Here is a 14,718-nt window from a genome sequence, read left to right as displayed (position 1 = left end):
TAATGTCGTCTCCAAGTTTGTTTCTCTTATATATGTCCTCTGTGTATACCCCCACGTTTCAGCCATCCCTTCTTTGATTATTACTGGCTTTCCATCTGAGCTGGTGGTATTCTCTTTAGTCCTACTGTACACTGCATCCACAAGTCTGCAATAAATAACCGAGAGTCTAAATCACATTACTATATCTGATACGCTGTAGGTAAACTGCTGGCGTACAAAACAGCGTCCAGTCCTCTTGACGTGGATAAGTGCAGGTCCTGTGTGATTTAAAACGAAATCTCATCTCATTTTTCCCGTAGAATAGTAGAAAGTTCAGGTAACGATGATGGTGGTGGACAGCAATCACGCATCGTTTTCTCCAAAATTGACCGCAAAAGATCAATAATATTGAGATCTGTTGACTGTGGTGGACAATTGAGATGCGATAATTCCTCTTCGTGCTCACAAAATCAGTCTTCGATGATACTAGCTGTGTGAACAAGTGCCTTGTCGTCTTAGAACACGGTGAAAGACATGCACTTCATTCACCATTCAGAACTCGTTTTCATATTTCTAATCCCAGCATTCTGGTATTCGGTAAAATAATAATTCAGGCAATATTAATAATTTCTATGGGTTGCCTGATTTATTTGACGATTTTTGCAGCTTGGCTCACACTGATCTGTGAGAGGAGCTTGGCGCTAGAAATTTATTTATGGGCGAGGGCAGCAGTCTTCCTAGCAGCCATGATGGCTTCCCGTTTCCCATCCCTTTTCCGATCGTCAGGGTAGCACGTGTTATCGTTTGAACATTCAGCAGTGACCAAAGTTTCTCCTGTTTTCAGTTCCCCAACCTTGTAACCGCTATTTCTGCTCGATTTTAACGTCGCGAGGTCACCTCCCTGTGAGATTCCGGCCCTCAGATTGGCCAGTTCAGATGCGCGCCCGTTTTTCGCCGGGAGGCGCCAACCGCCTTCCGCGGGTGGCTACTGAACCAGGGGACAGTAGTTCAGTTCTAGTGTGACTGTGCCGGAGACCGGAAGTGGTGCTTCCAGGAGATGAAGTTCGGTAAGCATGAGCGCCGACGTGCACTGTAGATTCGCGCCCTGCGGCCCAGAGGGAACCGGGAACCTTATAGGTCACTGTGAATAGTTTCGCGTGTTTCGGGTTTTATGCCTTTAGTACGGGAGGCCACCTAGAGATTCACGCACAGTAGCATCTTTCTTGGTCTTTGGCTGATTCATCGTGGTGGTCGTTGCACGCCTGCAACCCCTTCCTTTACTAAATGGGATTCTATTTGATAATTCGGCGATCGTTACTAAAATTCCTTTTCTCCTGCTATCGTAGCTTGGTATGAACCTACGTTGGGGCAGGCTGGTGAGCTCGAATCTTTCTTCTCCCACCCCCATTTTGTTGTATTATTGTTTAATTTTCAACTGTTTAATAAATGAGTCCATTAATCTTACATTCTCTCTCTTTCATTACGTGAAATCACCCCTAGTGTAACAGAATAATGCAGAACCATAACGGTTGCTATAAGGTCGTGCAGGTCTCGCGCCATTAACGATAGTATAGAGATTCAATATCGCGCGCCTGACACGACCATTGCACGCATGGCACCGATAACGGTAGTAACCATGTTCAATTATTCCCCATTGATAAACTGGTAAGTGTTCACGGCTCAGTGTAAGTACGTGAGCACTAAATCCACTCGATGTGGTGAAAGTAGTGGCCTCTGTTTTACCTTGCTGGTTTAGCCACAGCCCCTACAGCAAGGAATAGTAATCTGAAAACAACGAGCCACAGCTTTTAACGGCACCACTGATGCGGAACAAACCTTGTACCAGGTGTTGGACATGATCAGCCAAAATGGTGACTTAATTCTTGGCAGTAATGCGATCTTGGAGAATAACCATGGAACCCCGCCATGCTCCTGGCTGGAAGTAACGAAATAGTGTGAAACAAGACAATTCCGACCAAATGATTTTCATCCATTGCTCCATCAGATTTTGAGGCTTCGGCAAAACGTTTCCAGCTAGGCCTGCAATTCCCTGCTTATGGAGCGCCTATCTTGTTGTTTTGGAGCTGACAGGGTTCGCGAGTGCGACATTCAGTTCAGTGCGACATTCGGTTCAGCTGTCGTCATATTTTTTCAGTGACCGCCTGTCACGATCACTCGGCTTGTACTCACGTTCATTTTATGACATAGCAGTCGATCCTTTTCGCTTTCCCTGTATGCTGTACAAATCTGTGACGCTGGCTCTTGAAACGCTTCGGTTACCATGGTTCAGAAGCAGCAGCCAAACGAGCAACAGCAGTTCACCCACGTTCTACTTCACTTAGCTCGGACATAATGCGCTCAAAACTACACAGAACACTGTTCTGACCGCGATTGACACTCGTAACGTATTGAGGACACTACACAGGTGCCTCTCGTGGTCAAACACAACAGCACAACTTGCAAGCTTGGCCAGCATCAGCATTTACATTCAAGAGCGCATTTCTCGCAGTGTTTCCGTATTTTTTCCAACTACTGTATATTTTCTATGGTGATTGATGCTTGTACAACATTGGATTTCTCGACTAGTCATTCGCGCTTTGCTAGCTCACAACTCCCATCAATCTCATTTTTTAAATGTGCGTGTTCCATTTTCCCTCATTCATTTGCTGGACTCTTATATTTCCTCCTTTTGTCATTTAGATTAAATGCTTCGTCCATTCCACAGGGAGTTCTACTGATCATTGCCTTTTTTCCTCTGCTGCCCCCTATTTCATTTCTCATACCTATCCTTTCATGTTCCATTGAGTTCCTTACCCTGATTTAGTCAATCGTTGACTATTACTTACCTTGAAACACTCAACCACCTCTTGTTCTTTCAGGAAATTTCCTGCCTTATCAATCTACATTCCGACGTTGAGTTCTTCTTGTAATTACCAGGTACCCAATGGAACGTTTAACCATATTCTTACTTCCATTAACTAATTTTCCTGAATTATTGCATTAATACCAGCCTATTCCTCCCTGTTCCTCGCACATCTATTAGCTGTCTCTCGTACACGTATTTCTCAGATAGTCGTTGATTTTGCCAGTGTCAGTCGCACCTGCTCGATGTTATCCGCCTTTATGCCAATTGATGATCGACCGTCAAGTGTCACTTCATGAACAGTTCCCTTCCTCCTAGAAAAGCAACTGCGCCACTCGAAAAAATTTTTTACTTCCATCCTCTTTTATAAAGTTGCACAGGTTTTGCAAGTTCTTAGAAAACTTGGACTTTCATGTGATGCACTGGACTAAATCTGGAATGGAACGAGCATGTTAGAACTGTGTTAAGGAAGGCGATTTGTCGACTGCGATTTATTGGGAGAATTTTAGGAAAGAGTGGTTCACCTGTAAAGAAGACCGCATATAGGACGCTCGTGCGACCTTTTCTTGAGTACTGCTCGAGTGTTTGGGATCCGCACCAGGTCGGACTGAAAGAAGATATCGAAGCAATTCAGGGGCGAGCTGCTAGATTTGTTACCGGTAGATCTGAATAACACGCAAGTATTACAAAGATCTTACCGGAACTCAAATCGGAATCCCTCGAGGGAAGGCGTCCTTCTTTTCGAGTAACACTATCACGAAAATTTAAACAACCGACAATTCAAGCTGACTGCCGAACGATCCTACTGCAGCCAACACACATTTGACGCAGGTATCACGATGTTAAGAGAAACTAGGGCTCACACTGAAGCATATAAGCAGTCGTTTTCTCCTCGCACGTCTGCGAGTAGAACAGGAAAGTAAACGACTAGTTGTGGTAAAGGGTACCTTCCGCCGTGAACCGCACGCTGGCTTGCGGAGTATGTATGTAGATGTAGATCTTTGCGCCGCGGAAACCCCTATTCACGACCTTTCGAGAGTACACGTTCCAAGGCCGGCCGGTGTGGCCGTGCGGTTCTAGGCGCTTCAGTCTGGAACCGCGTGACCGCTACAGTCTTAGGTTCGAATCCTGCCTCGGGCATGGACGTGTGTGATGTTCTTACGTTAGTTAGGTTTAATTAGTTCTAAGTTCTAGGCGACTGATGACCTCAGAGGTTAAGTCGCGTACTGCTCAGAGCCATTACACGTTCCAAAAGTAGTCAAGATATAGGTTACCTCTTCGAAAGTGCGTAACATCCAGATCTGCAAAATTAGTGGAAGTCATAAAGGGGGTTCCCGTCAATCTACCTTCCCACGAACCATCCACATATAGAATAGGGAAGGGGTAATATGTATCACATGTATAACTCACGCTTTACCACACATCGTACGATGGCTTGTTAACTGGAAATGGCGACGTAGATACAGATTCAGTCTTCACGCTCACTGCATTATACTAACTACAAAACACAAATTTTCTGGAACTTGTTGTATTCGGCACTACCCGGCACTGGTCGACGTATCTCTCTGTATCAAAATATCAAAAAACTTGAATAAAATTGTGGAACAGATAGTATTACTTCCCAAGCTTCCTTTCCTTTCTCGCGATAGTTTGCTTCCATCCTAAAAGTATAGGTGATATATTATCTGTTAAACAATGTTCTCAAAAAAACTCTCGCCAATTATTTTTTCCGACAAAAGTAACCAGAAACAGAGATAGTTTCCGGCTCACACGGAGAGAAACATCTCCCGACACGTATTCAGTTTACTCTGCGATCGGAAATAAGGTAGTTCTGTACAAAAGCCGCCCTGTGAGTGTTTTGACAGCATGAGGTGACGGGCAGTAGAGCAGATGCGGGAACGGGAGCCAGTGGCGTTTGTATGCGGGGGGAGCGGCGGCAAGGCGGAGTGCGCCTCCTGGGGCAACACGGGATGCAAATGAGAGGAACGGGACGCAGCGTCTGTCAACTGTCCGGCCGCTCCCTCGAGACGCGCCGCCGCCGGCACCGACCCAGCAGCAGCAACAGCTGGTGGCGACAGCGCCTGCTTGCCGCCACCACGTGACACTTTCACTCACGTTTTTGTTTGCAAATATTTCATTTAACATGCAGAATAGACAGCTTGGTTTTAGTGCATACGAGTGATGAATTTACATAGTCCGCCCGATATACAGGGTGGTCCATTGATCGTGACCGGGCCAAATACTCACGAAATAAGAGTCAAACGAGAAAACTACAAAGCACGAAACTTGTCTAGCTTGAAGGGGGAAACCAGATGGCGCTATGGTTGGCCCGCTAGATGGTGCTGCCATAGGTCAAACGGACATCAACTGCGTTTTGTTAAATAGGAACTAGTACGTTAAGGACTAGTACGTAAAGGACTAGTACGGAAAGAAATATGAATGTTTTAGTCGGACGACTTTTTTCGCTTTGAGATAGATGGCGCTGTAATAGTCACAAACATGTGGTTCACAATTTTAGACGAACAGTTGGTAACAGGTAGGTTTTTTAAATTAAAATACTGAACGTAGGTACGTTTGAACATTTTATTTCGGTTGTTCCAATGTGATACATGTACCTTTGTGAACTTATCAGTTCTGAGAACGCATGCTGTTACAGCGTGATAACCTTTAAATACCACATTAATGCAATAAATGCTCAAAATTATGTCCGTCAACCTCAATGTATTTGGAAATACGTATAACGACATTCCTCTCAACAGCGAGTAGTTCGCCTTTCGTAATGTTCGCACATGCATTGCCAATATGCTGACGCATGTTGTCAGGCGTTGTCGGTCGATCACGATAGCAAATATCCTTCAACTTTCCTCACAGAAAGAAATCCGGGGACGTCAGATCCGGTGAACGTGCGGGCCACGGTATGGTGCTTCGACGACCAATCCACCTGGCATGAAATATGCTATTCAATACCGCTTCAACCGCACCGAGCTATGTGCCGGACACCCATCATGTTGGAAGTACATCGCAGTTCTGTCATGCAGTGAAACATCTTGTAGTAACATCGGTAGAACATTACGTAGGAAATGAGCACACATTGGACCATTTAGATTGCCATCGATAAAATGGGGGCCAATTATCCCTCCTCCCATAATGCCACACCATACATTAACACGCCAAGGTCGCTGATGTTCCACTTGTCGCAGCCATCGTGGATTTTCCGTTGGCCAATAGTAGATATTATGCCGGTTTACGTTACCGTTGTTGGTGAATGACGCTTCGTCGCTAAATAGAACGCGTGCAAAATATCTGCCATCGTCCCGTAATTTCTCTTGTGCCCAGTGGCAGCACTGTACACGACGTTCAAAATTGTCGCCATGCAATTGCTGGCGCATATAAATATGGTACGGTTCCAATCGATGTTGATGTAGCATTCTCAACACCGACGTTTCTGAGACTCCCGATTCTCGCTCAAGTTGTCTGCTACTGATGTGCGGATTAGCCGTGACAGCAGCTAAAACACCTACTTGGGCATCATCATTTGTTGCAGGTCGTGGTTGACGTTTCACATGTGGCTGAACACTTCCTGTTTCTTTAAATAACGTAACTATCCGGCGAACGGTCCGGGCATTTGGATGATGTCTGCCAGGATACCGAGAAGCATACATAGCACACGCCCGTTGGGCATTTTGATCACAATAGTCATACATCAACACGATATCGACCTTTTCCGCAATTGGTAAACGGTCCATTTTAAAACGGATAATGTATCATGGAGCAAATACCGTCCGCACTCGCGGGATGTTACGTGATACCACGTACTTACACGTTTGTGACTATTAGAGCGCCATCTGTCACAAAGCGGAAAAAGTGGTCCAACTAAAACATTCATATTTCTCTACGTACTACACGAATATGTAACACAAATGGGGATTCCTATTTAAAAAAAACGCAGTTGATATCCGTTTGACATATGGCAGCGCCATCTAGCGGGCCAACCATTGGGCCATCTGGTTTCCCCCTTCAAGCTAGACGAGTTTCTTTCTTCGTAGGTTTTTCGTTTGATGCTTATTTCGTGAGATATTTAGCCCGGTCACTATCAATGGACCACGCTGTATAGTTCTGGAGGGCTGTAATCCGTTAGGAGCCGTTCTTACAAAACACAAACCCATGAAACAGATGTAGAAACAGAAACAGTTTTCTGAGACATCTGTAGCACAAACAACTGAGGCTATACACGTTGAGCCAGAATTTTACCAAAAAAACTCCCACAGATTGGTCGGAATCGTTTGTTGAGTCTCTTGATACAAGTTTATGTACCTGCGCGGAACAGAAATTTATTTTCTTATAGCGTAGGTCCAGACAAAGCACAAGCACACGCTTAAAATTATAGGCGACCGCATTAAACATGGCGGTCGTAAGTAACAAAGTAAATAATTTCCCAGCACTCTTTTGGCTTGGAAACCAGTGGTAGTGTTCCACATGATTTTTGGTGCTATTATGTACCTCACAACCCTAAAGATAGTGAGGCGAGATAAGCGCGAAAACTGTTGCACAATCACTTTAACAGTCCATACTTCCAAGCTGCTGCCAAGAATGTAAAAGAAAAGTGAGTCTCTGCTAGGTGACGATCAGCTTGGCTTTAAGAAAACACGGGCGAAGAGAAACAGTTCTGATGTTTCTCTTGATAACAGAAGCAAGAGTGATCAAGATACCTTCATAGGATATGTCGACATAGCAAAAACATGCAACAATGGAAAATGGTGCAAAACGTTCGAAATTCTGAAGAAAAAAGTGACAGGTGTAAGCTATGGGGAAAGACGGGCAATGGTGTATACAATATAAGCAAGAATCGAGAAGGAGCAATAAGGCTGGAACACCATGAACCAGTGTTTCGCCACTGCAGTTCAATTTACACATCGAAGAAGCAATGACGAAAATTTAAAAAAGTTCAACTATGCGATTAGGTTGGGGTTGGGTTGTTTGGGGGAGGACATCAGACGGCGAGGTCATCGGTCTCATCGGATTAAGGAAGGACAGGGAAGGAACCATCCCTGCATTTGCCTGGAGCGATTTGGAGAAATCACGGAAAACCTGAATCAGGATGGCCGGACGCGAGATTGAACCGTCGTCCTCCCGATTGCGAGTCCAGTGTGCTAGCCACTGCGCCACCTCGCTCGGTTATGCGATTAGAATTCAGAGTAAAAAGATATCAATGATCAGATTCCGTGATGTCATCGTTATCCTCAGTGAAAGTGAAGAAAAATTACGGAATGTGTTGAATTGAATGAGTAGCCTAATGAGTACAAAATATGCACTGAGAGTAAACAGGAAAAATACGAAGATAACGAGCAGAACAGCACAGGCTAAGAGGACGTTCCCGGCCAGTAGAAGTATATTGATGAGCAAGTTAGGCCTTAATTTGAGGAAGACGTTTCTGAGAATATACGTTTGGAGCACAGCATCATACGAGAAGAAGGAATGCTATGACAAGAGATCTGGTAAGATATCAGCGAGCTGTAGAGGATAAGAATTGCAAGGAGAGATAGAGATTGGAATACTTCCAACAACTAATTGAGGACATAGGGTGGAAGTGCTAGTGTGATGAAGAAGCCGGCCGGCGCGGAAGAGGAATTCGTGGCGGACCTCATCAAACCAGACAGAACAAAAAAGAAAGAAAAGGTACCACTCTTGAGAAAGTTATATGTGTGTGTTTTAATCATCAAATGCACAACTTACTCAATACGCTGCTGTTTTTCTTCTGGTTGTATTTTTTCTTCTTCTCGTCCTCTCAGCTGAAACACGATTTGTCTAGGAAAAACTTTTTACCGTCTTAAGTCTTCTAGCAATACCTATTAAGGTAGAAGAGAGAGAGCGTGAGAGGGAATGATCCGACAAGAAATACGTTCGGAATATAAATGCTCTATCCTTGTGGCGCCTTAGCATTTCGATGACATACCTTGAAATTAATACTATTTTCAACATTTTTCGGCTACTGACATGTATTTCAAGTGCCTTTGGATGGATTAGTAAATGCTTTAACATCATATACTTCCTATGGATCGATAACCGCAGACTGAGTCGTCCACTTCTGAGAGTGTAGAACCGGCAACAGCAGCGCCCGCCTGGACAGCGTTCTCACGACACTCCCGTGTCGTGCTGTCCAGGTGGGCGCGGCTGTTGCTGGTCCTACACTCCCAAGCCTTTTTTTATGTGGGTGTTAACCCCCTGCCCCCTCCCCCCACCCCTCCTCCGACTGTCTGACCCGACCTGAACCTGAAACTTCATGCTTCGAAGCCGGTGGTGCAATAAATTAAGAAATTGCTGTCAACTGAAGCGTATTTTTATTCTATAAATTTGTTATTCAGTTGCGTATGTTGACTTTATCAAATATTTTGTAAAACACGGTGTGTCAAGACAGGCATCTGACGTTGTGCGTAATGGACACTGTCAGAAGAAATGCGAAAAAATACGAAATTTGCTGTCAGATATTTCAGTAAATAATCACGATAATTGTCTAATCAGAAACTCCTTGCTCTGTATAGCACAGCAGTCTATATCTAAATGTAAAGAAAGGTATTTTCAACTCTGTAGTCAATTACATTACGAAGCCGCCTCGTAGAGTTAGCGTTCTTTAGGAAATAAACTATGAACACCGAGTAAAATAATGGAAGATGCAGATAGAGCTCAATATAATACAAAGCAGAATACATATAGAAGAATAATAATGCTATATCAGTCGTAAAAAGTTTATGATGTGTTTACATATCACAGGTTCTACGGTGTGCTTTATGCTCGATGCCTTTGACTTTATTGAATCAGACATAAGGAATATAGTAATTAAATTATTAATTTCGTTTTAAATGTCGGATTCGTTTAGCATTATACGCTCCTGTTCCCGATCTTATTTCAGTCTCTCGTTACGGAGAGAAGCACATCGATTATGTCGAAACCTTTTCTTTTACGCTACGCACCATCTCTGAGCAACATGTTTTCCTCCTCGGTTTAATAGTCCTGATCATGTATTGGTAATGAATCAATTTACGAGAATTATTGTCTCTTATAACTGTATAAATGAACTTTCCCTGATGTACATTTTTCAGTGAATTCTCTGATTCTGTTCTAGACGTAAGACTGGAATATTTATTATACCAAAATATAAATAAATATAATGTAAGCTATCTTTGAAAGAGTGACATAAACGTTATAGAAATTCTTCTGAGGACTAACTCATTCATAAATTCTATGCGTCACTCTAACACACGACAGAGAAACGCGACAACCGCACCTTTATCGTCAACGGTGAGAAGGAAATTCCCTCTTGTCTCGCCTCTTTCTCTCTTCCCCTCTGCCCCCCCCCCTAATTTCTCCTCCTCCTCCCCTCTCTCTCTCCCCGTCCCTCTCTATCCCTTCTTTGTCTTAAACTCACACTCTCTTTGTCTCTCCTTCGCTTGATCTAAAGAGCTCAACTCTCTTACAATGATTCTGTAATTACTAATATGCAGTTAACGCTGCGCAGGTTCCATTAACGTGTGTTTCATTAGGAAATTTCAAAACGTAATTTGTCGCACTGCTTGATGTCAGATCATTACACACAACGATCTTCTAATTCTGGTCTGTCTGCCAAGTTGGATCCCACTTAATGTCCCACACTCTAATTAATCTGTCATTGTGGTCTTGTATTACCTTTACTATACTTACAGCATTATGAGCATTCCCTAAGCCTCTGTGCTGACTAAAGACATTTAAAATATATCAGCCTTTCGTACTAGGTGTAACATTTTTCTTCATTTTTACAAAATGGCCCGACTCACATAAAAAGTCCAATAAACGTTACACTATTTGCCATCAGACCACTTCTTGACCCACCTCTTCTTAAAGCAGCCAACTGAACTGCGTGAAAATTTAGTTCATAATATGATACACGTCTTACTTGAATTAGCGGAGGAATCTGTCAGATTTTTACGAATGAAACAGCTGAATACTTATCGTAGAGAAATTCAGGAGTAAATGGACAAGTATTTGTCAGTTGAGTTGTGACTTCCAGCTTTTCAATACAGTCACAAAGTGAAACTCCTTACCATAATGAGGGTTTCCGTATCGTAATCATGAATCCTAGGCAGACAAAACAATAAATCATGCACTTTCTATTTCTCAGTTTCTACATAGCTGGATAGTACAAGACAAAATACGTGTTCTGTTTGTATAAGGCAACTGGATCGGGCTTCCGTCAATTTGTCAACAGCTTGACCTCGAAGTCGCCTGTATAAAACTAACAACATAATAAATCCCAGATCTGCAAGCGGCGATATTAATTTGTTAGTATTTGTGAATGTTACCGCTACTGTTAACAGATATTTCTGTTCCGAACGCCAATACTGGCATCGGAAATTTCTGAATTGTCCTTAATGGAGGTAACATTTTATTTCTTCATACTTACACAATGGTCACACCCCTGAGGAACACGCCCAATAAACGTTGCTCTTTGCTATCAGACGACTTCTTGCTTTCTCGTTCTAAAGAAGGCAACTGAATTATGACTAACATACGGGGATTCCAAGCAGGAATGACCAGTATTCAGCCATGTGACAGGAACGCTCATTTGAAGCAAAAACTTCTTATGGACATATTCCCTATTCTGAGTGGTTTCCAAGAGGGAACATTGTTAATGAACATTTGTTTCGGGGCTAGTTCCGTGCACGTATGTGCATTACCCACACAACTTCTTTGGGTTTTTGTTCTAGAATTGCTTATGGGACCGAATTACTTTCGTTTTCTGGAAAAGTCGTTGTTTAGCAGCTTCAGGACGTTCTTCCAGCATGACGGAGCCCCTCCACATTTTACTAGATGTGTGAGGGAACACTTCAACTGTAATTATCCTAATCACTGGATTAGTCGTGGTAGTACAGTTAATTGGCCACCAAGCTCTCTACACATTCCACCGTAAGACTTTCGTTTATGGAGTAGGATGAAGATTGAAGTGCACAAACGAAAGGTGAGTATGCGAGATGAGTTGCTTGGTCCTATCACGGACGCTGCTGCCCTCATTAGCGAACGTGCAGAGGCATTTAGACAAGCCACACAAAATGTTCTCCCAAGAATGCATAACTGCATTGAAGTTGACGGTGGGATATTCGAACATTCATTGTAAACTGTAAAACAGCTGTAATGTGATGTGTATGATAACGCTAGGCGGTGAATGTGTTAAAAATGAATGTTTTGTAATTGATACTTTGTAAAAAGCAAGTCGTAATGTTTAGTGACGGTCTATATGAGTTCGTGTATAAACCTAACAATGTAAGGAATAACACAGAAAATAAATAACAATGTATTTTAAATGTGTTCTACCACGGAAACATTCGAAATAGGGCATATGTCCACATCAAGTTTTTTGCTTCAAATGATTGTTCCTGTCATATCCCTGAATATTGACTATTTCTCCTGCGACGCCCTGAAAATCAAATACTAACCATGGTTTTTGATGAACACCATTCATACTGATTAGGAACTGGAGCAATGGAAGCATCCGAGTAACGACTTTGTTGGAGGAGATAACCTCAAAGCCCAGTCTTAATACATAGTTCATGACATATCCACAGAGATTATTTATCTCTCAATGCTCATCTTGTTTAGTTAACAAGTTTCAGAACATTTTATCGCATGTATCAGCAACAGGATTACCGTTGGCTACAATACCTAGCAGATTACATAATTTAACGACATAACATCAGACATAAAAGTGATCTTACTATAGAAATTCTTGCATTGTAATTTACATCATTTATATAAATGTACTTACAATGACATATAAAAGGTCAGAACATACAGTAATAATGGAATAATGTTCGTTGCAGCAGAGTCTACTTTGTTGACAAAATTTATTCAAGATGTCACCTTTCCTTGGATGGTCCCCCCACCTCTCTTCCATGGGGGTTAGAGGCAGCAATGTCGCAATAATAATGTCATCACCCAGACTCCTCCCTCTCCCCCATTTCTCCTTCCCTCTCTCATCCCCCCTCTCCTTCCCCACCTCATCTTCTTTCCCTCAGTTGTGAATTGGCTGTAAAAAGACTCAGTCTGTGCTGAGATGCTGGATAGGAAAAACGTAAGATACTCTATTTATTCATTTATTTATGTGTATATTATCCCACTGGAAGAATTTTCTTAATTTTGGTCGGAAAGTCGAACACAGCATTGCTGCTTGAAATTCAAATAAACAGAACTGCTTAAAATTATCAGTACAATAAAAAAAACTCTCTTGTGAAAAAACGATTGTCCACTCAGAAAAATGCTCAAAAATCGACAACTTAGAAAGAACATAATCTCGCCTACATATCGAAAAACTTCGAACTACACATAGAAAAAAATCCAAAAAACTTCAACGAAGAAAACACCTGTTCTAATAACTCACTGTTTGTTACAGATATAAAAACTTCATCTGTGCAGGTGTGAAAACACGCACACATCCAAAAACATCGACGAAATGGTCACAGTATAAAACCACATATCACGAGAAAAACATCATGAACATTGTCCTAACTACACAGCGCTAAAAAACAATAGTCAAACAAAACCATAAACTGCTCTACACATACAAAATAGCATGTTGTGAAAGTAAAAATGCTCGCCACTTGTAAATTGCCCAGTCGTGAAAAACAACAGCTAAATAAAGTTGGTAATATCCCTCTAACGCAATGCACGAGACAGTTGCCGCCCTTCAATCTAAATAAATCACACGCCGCCACTGCTAGTGTCCCCACGTTCCTGCCGCCACTGCATGTTAGTTCAATTGATGGCGCAATGCCGACTGGCATACCTCCTGTGGCAGGCTCCTACGACTGCTACCCAAACAAGTGCATGGCTGCACATGGCCAGCGATTCGTAGAATAAGGTCCTTCTCTTAAGCAAGTAAGTCAGTTGTGTGGTAAAATTACATATTTAGTTGTGTATTAAGTTGTTCCATTTTTTTGCTTATACGTTTTCATAGTATTGTAACTCTAATCAAAGGAAATACAAAATGGTTTCAATATCATTATCATCAACAGCACTGTTACGCACAGGCCATTTCATCAAACCATCATAGAAATACTTACATCCATGCAGAAATAATCAAGTAAACGATGTGTGTCTCGCGTTTTGTTCCCATTAATGGTCCTTTGAAAACCTTCTCAAAATTAAAAACAACAGACACTTGCGGAAATAAAAGATTCTTGGTATTTTCACTTCGTTCCAACTCAATATCTGATGCCGTCTCACATCTCACAACACTGTTCAGAAATAACAACAGTTGAACTACGAAAAGCGAAACGTAATGCATAGTGAATTAGGTCCCGAGTTCGAGTCTCGGTCCAGCACACAGTTTTAACCTGCCAGGAAGTATCATACCAGCGCACAAACCGCTGCAGAGTGAAAAACTCATTCTGGAAACATCCCCCAGGCTCTGGCTAAGCCACGTCTCCGCAATATCCTTTCTTTCAGGAGTTCTAGTTCTGCAAGATTCGCAGGAGAGCTTCTGTAAAGTTTGGAAGTTAGCAGTCGAGGTACTGGCTGAAGTAAAGCTGTGAGGACGGGGCGTAGGTCGTGCGTGGGTAGCTCAGTTGGTAGAGCAGTTGCCTCCGAAAGGCAAAGGTCCCGAGTTCAAGTCTCGGTCCGGCACACAGTTTTAATCTGCCAGGAAGTTTCAACAAATAGATTATTTATATGTATATATGTTTCTGTGGTTGGCAGCTCACTCTCCAATCCTAACAATGATCAGCGCCAGGTTAGTAATGTTATGCCGCAGCTGTGGTGATTGAGGACACTTTTGATGAGCGAAACTCGTTCTTGCGAACTGAAAACCCAGCAGGGGATACAAAGACTCAGTAGCATTTGTGAAAGCATGT

The 14,718-nt window shown here is 42.6% G+C and overlaps 1 non-coding gene across 1 annotated transcript; it reads left to right on the top strand.

Annotated features, from left to right (window-relative positions):
* The first annotated feature begins 14,417 nt into the window (after positions 1-14,417).
* Trnas-cga (transfer RNA serine (anticodon CGA)) lies at positions 14,418-14,492 on the top strand. Its single transcript has one exon. It is a non-coding gene; the product is annotated as a tRNA-Ser (tRNA).
* The last annotated feature ends 226 nt before the right edge of the window (positions 14,493-14,718 follow it).

This window comes from Schistocerca serialis, chromosome 2, assembly GCF_023864345.2.
Source record: "Schistocerca serialis cubense isolate TAMUIC-IGC-003099 chromosome 2, iqSchSeri2.2, whole genome shotgun sequence".
Taxonomy (NCBI): domain Eukaryota; kingdom Metazoa; phylum Arthropoda; class Insecta; order Orthoptera; family Acrididae; genus Schistocerca; species Schistocerca serialis.
Note: the sequence above shows the minus strand (reverse complement) of the source record. Positions and strands in the feature narration are given on the sequence as shown.